At 43.8% G+C, this 13,282-nt stretch overlaps 1 protein-coding gene across 2 annotated transcripts in view; it reads right to left on the reverse strand.

Moving 5' to 3' along the window:
• The window catches only part of RALGPS1 (Ral GEF with PH domain and SH3 binding motif 1), a 632,069-nt gene extending 620,024 nt beyond the window's left edge, over window positions 1-12,045 (reverse strand). For both annotated transcript variants that reach the window (XM_043981906.1, XM_043981905.1), the window contains exon 1: window positions 11,803-12,045. The gene's annotated coding sequence lies outside the window, so the exon portion shown is untranslated. The remainder of the gene's footprint in view (window positions 1-11,802) is intronic.
• Between the last annotated feature and the right edge of the window lie 1,237 nt (window positions 12,046-13,282).

The raw sequence follows: 13,282 nt of genomic DNA on the forward strand, positions 1-13,282 counted from the left end.
TCATCCTTAATAGGAACATTTTCAAAGAATCTCTTGAACACTAAGGTTATAAGAATTTTAATTTTGTTTTGAATACCCAAGTAATTAATTGTCTTAACTGTGTAATAAAAAAGTCTAAAGAGGAGAATCACAATGTTTGATTGATGATTGCTCTCATTTGAATTCAATAATTAGGTCAAGGGAATATGAGCTTTCTATACATTTCCAAAAAAAAAGTAAAAGTTTATTTCTTAATTATTTAAAGGGATCTGTGATCATAGGTGTAGGGCACTCCTTCCCCCAGTGAAATTGGAATACAGCCTTGGAAAGTTGTTATGGAAAAAAAATCATCACCCTGTGAACAAACTGGTGACAAGCCAAGCTTTTCCAAAGCAGCCAGTTTGTTGTTCAGAGGACAAAATTTATTATCAGTCCCATACTCAAAGCTTTGCTGTCTTGGTCGAACCAACTAGAGACTAAGTTCTGCCGACATAGACTATGAGAATACAGGGTCACCCCCCAATCTACAAGGAAGTCAGCAGATCTCCTAAGGGTCAGGAAGTGGCTGTAGAAATAATATTTTCACATTTCAATAGCACCAAAAATACTTTCCTCACAGCAATCCTATCAAGTCAAGAATCACTATTTCCTATGTTAAAAATTGGGAAATTGAGGGGGCAGCTAGGTGGCGCAGTGTATAGAGCACCGGCCCTGGAGTCAGGAATACCCGAGTTCAAATCTGGCCTCAGACACTTAACACTTACTAGCTGTGTGACCCTGGGCAAGTCACTTGACCCCCATTGTCCTGCAAAAATAAAAATCTTTATGAAAATAATTTATATATTTATCTAGGGCATCCTTTATGAAAATACAAAAAAGGAAACAGGCTTTTGCAAACAATATTCTATAGAAGACTACATCTTTACAACTATAAAATTTATACAAAGAGGAGGAAAATACAAGATCACACTGTGTTTGTTGTTTGGTGACTATGAGAAAGCATTTGATATGGTTCTTTTCCAGAAAGGTGTCTCACCTGTTATATTACCATCATAAAAGATTACTCAGTAGAGGTAACCTCATTCCACAATCCTCCAATTATGTTTTGATTTGATATTAAAAGATACATGCTTCCTAAAGGTGTTCATCACTGTGATGGAAAATGTTCAGCACAGAATTCAAATGAAAAAGGGTTCCCTATAGGCAATGAGGTCCTCTAGAAGCTCCTTTTTACAATTTACATTGTGTTGGTTGAACAAAACTCCAAAACATTTCAAAACCTCTTAAATGAGGTCTATAAGGAATTCATGAGTTCAACTTAAAAATCCACACAATGGATGAAAAATGCCCATTGTCCAGACTATGATATATAGTTGGATAGGTATTCCTTAGTGTTTGATCATCAGTATACATATATCTTGGACAGAAACTATGGGTAGACAGACACTGAACTGTGCCCAGAAATTAAGAAGAAGAGAGCACGCTAGACCAGGACTTCTTAAACTTTTTCCACTCATGACCCCTTTTCACCTGAGACATTTTTACATAACCTTGGGTATATAGGTAGATAAAATAGGTATACATAACCTTTTACTGTTGCCAAATTTTTCACAACTCCCATATTCGGTTATGTGACCCTATATGGGCTCACAACCCAGTTTTAAGAAGCTAGGTGCTAGACTGCATTTGGTAATGGCACAGAATTTTTGATGACTTCATGCTTCTTTCAAAATACAAACACACATTTTTTAAACACCAACACATTCTCCTAATGATGCTGTAATGAATCATAGAATACAGTGATCTTTGAGGAATCAAAACTGAGGGTCATCCAAAGGGCATAGTGGTTATAAATAGTCTGCAACAATGACGAATTGCATATAAAAAAGCATAAGGTCAGAGAGATGTATGTTGGGCAAAGGAAGTAGAATGGTTGTTAATAAGAGCAAGTGATGAGATAGAGACCATGATGCTGTATCGGTACCTAGATAGAAGAAAAACAGCATATTTAATGGATTATTGAAGGGAACACATAGGACATAGACAAGAATCCATATGATAAGACGCTTTCATAATATTTATAACACCTCACTGGGAGGAATACCCACCTCAATGAGATCATAAATATTTTGAGGAGACTAAAGTATCTCAGTTTGCCTAGAGAAGATGGTGAGCAGATCATGCTCTGAGAATGAGAAATAACTACATTGGTAGCCACAAGGTATTAAAAAGAGTCAGAGAAAGGCATCTAGTATATTGGGTGGATCTTCCATAGAGGGTTTGTGAGAAAATGTAGAAAAGGATTACATAGCTGAACATGGTGATACATGCCTGTAATACTTGCTACTAGAAAGGCTGAGGCTAGTGGAATGCTTGAGTTCAGAAGTTCTGAATCATAGTGAACTAAGTTAATCAGGTGTCCAGACTAAATTTGGTATTGGAGTGAGACACTGGTAATGGGGGTGGGGAAAGGTAGGCTACAAGGTTACAGTGAACCAATCTAGATAAGAAAAGGAACAGGTCAGGACTCCCATGTGGATGGAGTGGGACCAAGCTCATAGTGGACCCTATAACTTCTAGCCTAGATAAATTAAGGAGACCCAGCCATGGAGGCAAGGGAGAGGGGGAAGAATCACATAGGATGACAAGCTACAGACAGGTTGTGATCTATACATGTGGAAGGAGTATCCATATACTGCATTAATTCACATAATCAAAAGTTGACTATTTAGTAAGTCCCCACCACAGTCTTATTGACATTTGCAAATGACAGCAAAGCTAGGAGGTCTAGTTAATACACTGGATGACAGAATTAGGATCCAGGATATCCTAGAAAAATGAGCCAAAGCTATTAAGTCCGAATTTAGTATACACTTGAGCTTTTTAAAAAATCACCCGCACATGTATAGGATGGGTGAAATATGGCTACACAGTGTGTGAAAAACACCTGAAGGTTCAGTATGAGTAATTAATGTGACATGGCAGCCAAAAACCCTACATAATCTTGGGCTACATTAACAAAGGCATAATAATATCCAGAAAAAGAGAATATTGTCCTCTTCCCTCATTAGATGGTATCTGCAGGACTGAATCAAACACTGTATGTCATGTTTTACAAAATACACTAAAAAAAATTACATATCCAAATGAGGGCAAGCAGGCTGATGACAGGAATAGAAACCATGCCATATTAAGATCAATTTAAATCATTGGGGATATTTTGCCTGGATGTGTGAAGGCTTTAGGGACACACGAGAGTATCTTCCAATATCTGAGGATCTGTCATCTGGAAAAGGAATTATAATTGCTTGTTTTGCACATGAGAAGGTAGAATTCAGACCAGTGAATGAAAGTGGTAGAGAGGCAGACTTTAGCTTGATGAAAGGAAAATATTTCCTTAAACTGTACAAAATCAAAAGGTCTAGGCAAAGAGAGATACATGCCTTCAAGTGAAGGCTGGCTCACTACTCTTTAGGGATGTTAGGAGTATTGCTATTATTTCTTGAGTACAGGTTGGACAGGATGTCTCAAGTGAATCCTCCCTTCTACTTGAGTCTTCCTCTGGAACCTCATAAGAGTATAGTGGTGATCCTGGCATCTCAAAAGCTATACCAGTAGAATACAAGCTTTAATAAATCTTACGCCAAGCCAGAAAAGGAAGTTAGATGGCTCAGTGGACAGAGAGCTATGGTTGGAGTCAGGAAGACCTGAGTTCAAATCGAGTTTCAGACACTCATTACCTGTGTGACCCTAGGTAAATCATTTAACTTCTGTTTGCCCTAACCCACAGAAGGAAATGGGAAACCACTCCAGCATTTTTATATATATTCCATTTTACATTTAGGATAACAAAGGAAAAATGTATTAAAATTCTTGATGTTTAAACGGGAAGACCCATAGAATACGAACCACATCTTTGGCACAAACTCTTCCAAGGAAGCTCTGGAATGTGACATTAACTATCATGTAAATGAACTCCAAATGACTGGGATAACCAAAGGGGGTGACTATGATATTCAATCAAAAATGGGTTTTACAAAGAACAGGAGGAAAGGGGCCAGAACTTGAAGCTTAGCCCTGCCATTTACTAGCTGTGGGACCTTAGGAAAGTTATTTCACCCTCTGGCTCTAATTTTCATCATTTTCAAAACAACAAGAATATCCCTACCATTAGTCCAACTCTTGACACAATCCAGCTGGCTCCTGACCTTTCCTTCTATCAAGGTTTTGGCGATGACGTCAGGACTTTAATACCACACTTATCTCCTGTGACCATCCTTAAAATACTCACATGTGTATCATCGTATATTAGCTATATATTTGAAATCCATGAGGCCAGAAGCTATATCTTATCTAGACTTTATATCTATCCCCAGTACCAAAGACAGGGCTCTACCCCAGAGGCATCAAACTTTCAACCCAAAGGCAGGAGTGCTGTCATAACCAGATTAAAATGTAATTGGGGGGCAGCTAGATGGCGCAGTGGATAGAGCACCGGCCCTGGATTCAGGAGTACCCGAGTTCAAATCCGGCCTCAGACACTTAACACTTACTAGCTGTGTGACCCTGGGCAAGTCACTTAACCCCAATTGCCTCACTAAAAAAAAAAATAAAACAAAACAAAAAAAATGTAATTGGGAAATATCTAACAAAGTAAAGATACAATAAATCATAAATGATGTTAGTATGTCATTTTCTAAGTCAATATGCACTTTCAGGGATCTGCACATATGGTTTTGTGGCACCCATTTCTATTTGTTTGACACCACACAGCTCTATACACAGTTGGGGTCAATAAACATTTGTGAGATTCAATTACATTTCAACCTAGACTTAGGCCAGTTGTCTTTTAAGTGAAAGAGAAAAAAAGCCATGCTATAGGCAAGAACAAGTCAAGAGGGCTTGAAAATTTCAGGGGCAAATAGAACAAGCATCTGGCTTCAGGCCCAAAGACAGCAGAAGAGAAAATTTTCCAGGGAATTCTGGGAGGCCCATTTGGTTTTGTCCAGGGCCTTGGTGGTAGTTAAATATAAATGTGGCTTTTTCCCCCATCCCCACTCCTACCCCATCTCCCTTTTCATTTCCTTTGTCCCACCTGGTTCCTCTTGGGTTGCTCTGAAGAGCCCCAGACTGTAAAATAATCCCCCCTTTTACTTGTAGATCTCAGTTTCCTCTTCCATAAGACTAGGATAAAGTTCACAGGCTTGTGACAAAGCTGGCTCTGCCAACCTCTCAGTGCCCCCAGACAACTCTCTGGGACTAAGTTGCAGAATAGCTGCTGATATACATTGGTAGAAGCAACTTACTTGCAGGAAATTCCCTATACAGATGGAATCCTAAGTCTGGAATGATAATACAGCTTGCATTACCTACCTCAAATGGTTGGTCTAAGGAAAGCCCTTTATAAACTGTAAGCCCCATATCTGAGCTATTGTCATTAAGGTTTCTTTTAGGTAAAAGGTATGCCTCACTAACTCCTCCACTGCTTCAGGGGTTCATCTCAGATGGAAAAGAGCATTTGATGGAATCCATTCATAATGAGGCATGACTGATTGCTAGGTTTTACTGTCTACCTGAAGCTCCCAGATTTAGAACTGGAAAGGACTTCAAACAACCTTGAATCCAAGCCCCTCATTTTACTGATTAGCAAACTAGGACCCAGAGAGGCTGACTTGCCCAAAGTCACACAGACAGTTAAGTGGCAGACCTAGGTTTCAAAGCCATGTCCTCTGACTCCAAATCCCATTCCCTCTCCACTGTACCATGTGTTTATATTATAAAACAGGAACTTCTTGGTGCAATCCCCAAGTTGGTAAAAAGGAGCTTTAAAATGTAGAAAAGCAGATTTCAGACTGTTGTGAGAAAAAACTTCATAATAATTAGAGCTGGGGGCAGCTAGGTGGCACAGTGGATAAAGCACTGGCCCTAGATTGAGGAGGACCTGAGTTCAAATCCAGCCTTAGACACTTGACACTTACTAGCTGTGTGACCCTGGGCAAATCACTTAATCCCCATTGCCCCACAAAAAAAAAAGAAAAAAGAAACAATTAGAGCTGGCCCCATCATTCTTAGTATCTCCAATCACATTAAAATCTCTGCTGTTTTGTTCCTAATCACCTCTGGCCTGGATCATTATAAAAAGCTTCTTAATAGATCCCCTATCTACTCTCTTCCCTGTCCAATCCTTGCTCCCCACAACTGCCAAAGTCACTCCCCAGCTCAAAAAGGTCCAATAGCTCCCCATTCATTTCTCCTAGGATACAATAAAAGCTCCTCTTTTGGCGGGGAGGGGGGCATTCAAGGCCCTTCACAATATGAGTCCAACCTAACTTTCCAGAGTTATTATAAATTATATTGCTTGGGGGCAGCTAGGTGGCGCAGTGGATAAGGCACTGGCCCTGGAATCAGGAGGACCTGAGTTCAAATCTGCCCTCCGACACAACACTTTCTAGCTGTGTGACCCTGGGCAAGTCACTTAAACCCTCAATGCCCCGCAAAAAAAAAAAAAAAAAAAAGATTATAAATTATATTGCTTCATACACACTTCATTTCATACTTGGAATGTGGTCCCTCTTCACAACATCCTCAATACCTCTGCCTTGAAGAATCTCTGGCTTCTTTCAAAACTCAACCACCTTATACATGAATTGTCTCTCAGTACCTTTCCAGCTGTGACTACTTCTGTCATCCCCAAATTACCCTATATACATTTTGTACTTAAAATGATACATATTTTCCCCAAAGAATATGAGTTCTATTTTGTTTGATCTCATCTGCTCCCCTAGATTTAATAATCATCTCTATGCAGAATATCCCCAGATCTGTTTATCTAGCCCTAAACTTTCTCCTGACATCGTCTCCCATCTCCAACTATTGAACATCTCCACTTGGATATCCCAAAGACATCTTAAACTCAACATGTCCAGGACTGAACTCATTATCTTTCCACCAAAAATACTCTGCTCTTCCTAACTTCCTCATTGCTGATATGGCAGCAGCATTCTCCCAGGCTAGGAGTTACCATTCCCTGCTCTTCATGCTTTTACCCCTTCCTTATCCAATCTGTTGCCAAATGCCTACTCTACCATCGAAACATGTCATGTATATGCACCTTCTCTTCTCCAACACTACCACTACTACCACCCTACTCAGGTAGGTCTTCATCACCTTATGATTCTACTTTTGAAATAGCCTGAAATAGATCTCCTTGCCTCAAATCACCATCCTCCACTACCACCCTCCACTCAGGTATCAGTGTTATCTTCTTAAAGTTCAGACTTGATGGTCATTCCCTTACTCAATAAACTCCAGGGACTCCCTCTTGCCTCCGGGATCAAATATAAAATCCTCTTTTTGTTTTTTAAAGCCTTTCATAATATGGTCTCTTCCTACCTTTCAAGGTTCTTATACTTTACTCTGATCCATGTACTCTACAATCCAGAAACACTGGCCTCCTTGCTATTCCTCCAAAAAGGCACTGTCTCCTGAACAAGGAATTTTCATTGGCTGTCCCCCAAAACCTGGAAGTACTTTTTTCTCCTCAACCTGCCTCTTCCTTTCCCTGGCTTCCTTCAGATCTCAACTAGATCTCATCTTCAGCAATATGTTTTTCCCAGTCCCTTTTAATGTTAGTGCCTCTACTCTGAGATCACCTCTAATTTTATATATGTCTGTGTGTGTATGTACATAGTGTATATGTATGGTTTTCCACATATATGAAAAAAACAAAAATTAACATTCATATATGTGTCTCTCTGTATATACATATATGTATTTATGTATGTGTGTTTATATATACACACACATATATGTATATGTGGAGAGGGAGAGGAACAAAGAAACAAAGAAAGAAACTTTATTCTGGCCTGTTGGAAAAAACAGGTGGCATTTGACTTCTTACTGTCAGCTGATAACAGCCTTTCCGGTTTCCAGGTATCAAAACCAATTTTGTATCACTGAAGTTCCCTGACACCTAGACAAAGTTTCTATAGTCTTTCCACTTTCAACCAGCTCCTACTCTCAATCCAGGCTGAGTTATGTTCTTAGGTAAATTCCCCCTGCTTACCCAAAGGACTACTTCTCAAATCACCGTCACCGTCACCGTCACCACCACCACCGTCACCACCACCACCGTCACCACCACCACCGTCACCACCACCACCGTCACCACCACCACCGTCACCACCACCACCGTCACCACCACCACCGTCACCACCACCACCGTCACCACCACCACCGTCACCACCACCACCGTCACCACCACCACCGTCACCACCACCACCACCACCGTCACCACCACCACCACCACCGTCACCACCACCACCACCACCGTCACCACCACCGTCACCACCGTCACCACCACCGTCACCACCACCACCACCACCGTCACCACCACCACCACCACCGTCACCACCACCACCACCACCGTCACCACCACCACCACCACCGTCACCACCACCGTCACCACCACCACCACCACCGTCACCACCACCACCACCACCGTCACCACCACCACCACCACCGTCACCACCACCACCACCACCGTCACCACCACCACCACCACCGTCACCACCACCACCACCACCGTCACCACCACCACCACCACCACCGTCACCACCACCACCACCACCGTCACCACCACCACCACCACCGTCACCACCACCACCACCACCGTCACCACCACCACCACCACCGTCACCACCACCACCACCACCGTCACCACCATCACCATCACCACCGTCACCACCATCACCATCACCATCACCACCGTCACCACCATCACCATCACCATCACCATCACCATCACCATCACCATCACCATCACCATCACCATCACCATCACCATCACCATCACCATCACCATCACCATCACCATCACCATCACCATCACCATCACCATCACCATCACCATCACCATCACCATCACCATCACCATCACCATCACCATCACCATCACCATCACCATCACCATCACCATCACCATCACCATCACCATCACCATCACCATCACCATCACCATCACCATCACCATCACCATCACCATCGGCATCACCATCGGCATCACCATCGGCATCACCATCGGCATTTTACCATGGAATTTCTGAATATGATAAAGTTGCTGGGCTTTACCATCACATGAATAATTAAAATGCCTGGAGATCAAGTATTGCCAGATGCAAGCTGAACTAAATTTCTATAACAGCCCCTAGGCAAATGGGTTCTGAATTGTCAAATATTGTTACCATTATCAAAGCAGTTGAACTTTGGGAACAAGTGACAACACCTGCTGCCAACCATATTAGGTTATTTAGGACACCAGGCTCTCTCCAACTCTATGGTCACCTGCAGTCAGTAGATAAATAAAGGAGAGACTTAGAATGTCAAAGCAGATACTCCTAAGCTATCCCTTACATTATGGCTGATAGTCTTTAAAAGGAAAGCAAGAAAACTAGGTGAATCCTTTTCATAGCAAAGAAGTATGATCCTAAGATGTATCTTTCCTTGATCAGTTTCCTTGCGTGTATTGTCTTCCCTTGCACTCCTGGGGTCATTATCGTAGGAGTATGCTATTATATGGAAGATGTCTTACATCTCCAGAATTTCATTATATTAGTCACAAAGTCAGAGTCCATCCAGGCAGCCTCAGAAAATACAGCCAAAATATGTAATTTTAGAACTGAAAGGGTCAAACCTCTCACTTTTTTTGATATGGAAACTCCAAAAAGAAGGCACTTCTCAAGGTCACATAGCATGTTAGAGGGGAGGGAAGGTAGAACTAGACTCCAAGTCTCCTGATGCCCAGGCCAGTGCTCTCTCCACTACCAGTCTGCTACCTCTGTATTTTTCGATTAAGAAAAGATATCAGCAGTTGGTTTGTAATAAACACCTGGTGTGTGAAAACATCAAACCAGCTTACCATTCTCAGTAGTTATTCAAGTGCACAAATGCTTCTCTCATTGTAACCATGTGCAAAAGCCAACATTTATAAGATTTAATGTCATAAGGAATCAGCTATCATCTAGTCTGATGTCCTCACTTACAGATGAGAAATTAAACAACCTGCCTCAGTCACACAGAGTCAAGATACAAAGCCTGGTCCTCTAATTCCAAACTTCTTTCCACTCTACCTCTTGCTTTCTCTTGGCTTCAGCCTCAACCTTATTTTGATCTAGGCCATCAGCAGGTGTCCTCCCACTCCAACCTTGATTAGGCTCTTAACTATTCAGGCAGTTGCCAACAGATTGGAAAAGGCTGCAGAAAACAAGCTACTTTCCACTTAAATGGAATCCATCCATCCAAACAGAATTTCAGGAATCATCATCACATTCTTAGTCCTTTGGGGGCAACCCTAGATAGTAACTGGTAAAAGTTGTAGCAGAAAGCTACACCACCTCACCCAGAAACCCAGAACATCTAGAGTGCCAAAGGACAAGGCCATACAAGGGTTGACACCTGAGAACCCAAAGCCTGGTTCCCTTGAAAAAGTGTTCAGGAAGCAAGGGGTGCCTAAGCACCTTCTTTTGTTTTTTGGGTTTTTGGGGGGGGTTTGTTTTGTTTTTAGTGAGGCAATTGGGGTTAAATGACTTGCCCAGGGTCACACAGCTAGTAAGTGTTAAGTGTCTGAGGCCGGATTTGAACTCAGGTACTCCTGACTCCAGGGCCGGTGCTCTATCCACTTCGCCATCTAGCTGCCCCTAAGCCCTTCTGCCAATCTACCAATGACATCCCCAAAAGTAGGGCATATGGAGGCAAAAATGCTCAATGGTCATGTGTCTGAAGCACTCACCCACCATTTGTTGGCACTCTCTCTCTAGGTCCTATCCCCTGTACCTACAGACTCCTCCTCTTTCCTCTGAACCTCTATCACCTGCTGAGCCTGCCTTTATTATGTCTCTATGACTATAGTACTTATTTAGAAATGGAAGGAACCTTAGAGGTTTCATCAACCCCTTCATTTTACACACAAGAAGGGGCTTAGAAAAGTTGAGTGACTTCTCCAGGATTACCCAGCTAATAACTAGCAGAACCCAAATATTAATGTTAAATCCAGTGATCTTTTTACTACACTACAAGCTAATTGGAATCCTGGATCTCCTGGTTCTCTGACCCTGGGGTCCTTCTCTCCCAGTCCCGTAGATCCACAGGAGATCTTTTCCCATACTTTTCCTACAGACCCGTCTTATTCTTTATAAACTGGATGTTCCCTTCCTTCCGTCCACATAACCACCCTCTCACCTCTTCTACATGGTCCTCTTTTCCTCACCCTTTAGCCCTTGCAGGCCCTCTGCACCTATGGACACCCTGTCCTCTTCTCCTGCAGGGGCCTCACCTGTAGAACGCCACCTTCCTACCTTATAACCACCCTACCCTGCACCCATAGCCCCTCTACCTGTAACAGCTCCACCCCCAGCACCTGTAGATCTTATACCTCCAGCCGCCCTGCTCTTTACACCTGTAGGGCCTTCCCGTTCCCATTGCCACCCTCCTTACACTTGCAGAGCCCTCCAACTCCTATTTCCCACCCTGGCCCTTACACCTGTAGGGCCCTCCTGCTCTTATTGATACCCTACCCCCTACTCCCGTAGGTCCGCCCTTGCTCATATAGCCACCCCACCCCCTGCACCTATAGCCAGTCCTGTGGTCTCCCATCACCCCTCCCCCGCCCCCCCACCAAGAGAAGCCTCCTACACCCCTAGCCGCCCCGCCCCCTGCACCTGCGGTCTGGCCTCGAGCTATGCCGGGCCCCGCCCCCTGCATCTCTCCGGCTCCCCTCGGCCGGCCCCACCCTGCCCCGCCCCGGGTTTCGCCGGGACTGAATCTCACCTCCCCGCTCTCCAGCAATGGGCCTGGGGGCCGCTGTCAATGTCGGGGCCGCTGTCGTGGTCGGGGCCGCCGCAGTCCCGGCCGGTCACCTTGACACAGGCCGCAGCGGCCGCCGCCGCCTCCTCATGGCCACGCCGAGAGCAGCGGGCTGGCGGCGGCAGCGCTTGCAGCCAGAGATGGCCGGAGCCTGGCCAGAGCCCTAGCCGGAGCTGCAGGAGCCGCGGGAGCAGAGCCGAAGCCCAAGCCCAGCCGCAGCGGGAAACGTCCGCTCCAGGGCCGGAGCGACAAGACGATCGACCAATCCTTGCCCGAAGCTAGACATCCTCACCAACCATTTTAGAGCAGGGGCGGGGATAGGCAAATTAGTCCTGCCGAGCCCCCAGTGCGCAACAGCGAGAGCTGCAAGCCTGTAAAGGGCCCAGGGGTGAGTGAGTGGGGCTGAGCTCTCCCCTCCTGGTGCATCTCCATGCCAGCCATCACTTGATACAGCTTGGAGACTGGCCTGGCCCCTCAAGCTTCCTCCCCTCAAACAGCCCTGCACTGATTCCAAGATCCCTCGGAAAGGCCTGCATCCCCTGGCCTGGCTTTGATTTCAATCAAATCGATTTTCTTCCTTACGATCAACTGGAATCGTAACAGGACAGAGTTGCAAGTAGTCTTAGACCATAAAATGTCAGAACTGAAATATATTTTAGAAATTATTTAGACTAGGTTGGCATGGGGTGGGGGGGGGAGGGGGAGGGGGTTGGGAGAGACTTGTCCAAGGTCATACAAAAAGTTCTTGACATGATTGCAACTCCAGCTGGTCTCAACTAGTCTAGCGTTCTTCCCAGAGTAGAGCAGTATGGTGCAGATTAAAGAGTTCTGGACTTGGAGTCAGGAGAGATCTGGGTTTGACACTTCTAGCTATGTAACTGGAACAAGTCACAGTTTCTCTGAACCTCAATTTCCCCATCTGTAATAGGGAAATAATATCTCTAGAATCTTATATGGTTGTCCTTAAGATCAAGTGAGATAGTTGGGGGGTGAGGAGAGACAGGGCTGGGAAGGGACTCTGTAAACCTTAAAGTGCTATATAAATGTAAGCCATCATTGTCATTAATATTACACCATTCTGCCTTGCTCTTTTCTTTTAAAAAAAAAATGCACTTTGTGTGACACACTCCTGATTTATGATCACAATTCAGATTTAAATCAAACATTCTGAAGAGTATAGTAAGTTGGAAGAGACTTTTTTTAAAAATTGAATTCATTTCCTTTTGCAAAAACAAAAACGAAACCTCCTTCCCTAATTTCTTTTCCTATTGATAGTATCACCAGCACCCAGACCCATAACCTTAAAGTCATCCTTGACTCTTCCTTTTTCTTCTTCATAACCATTTGCCAAATCCTGCTGATTCTACTTCCCAAATCACTTGTGTTCATATCCTTCTTTCCCTTCAATACAGCCAGCATCCCTGTTTAGGTTATCATCACTTCT

The sequence above is a fragment of the Dromiciops gliroides genome, chromosome 2 (genome assembly GCF_019393635.1).
Source record: "Dromiciops gliroides isolate mDroGli1 chromosome 2, mDroGli1.pri, whole genome shotgun sequence".
NCBI classification, from domain to species: domain Eukaryota; kingdom Metazoa; phylum Chordata; class Mammalia; order Microbiotheria; family Microbiotheriidae; genus Dromiciops; species Dromiciops gliroides.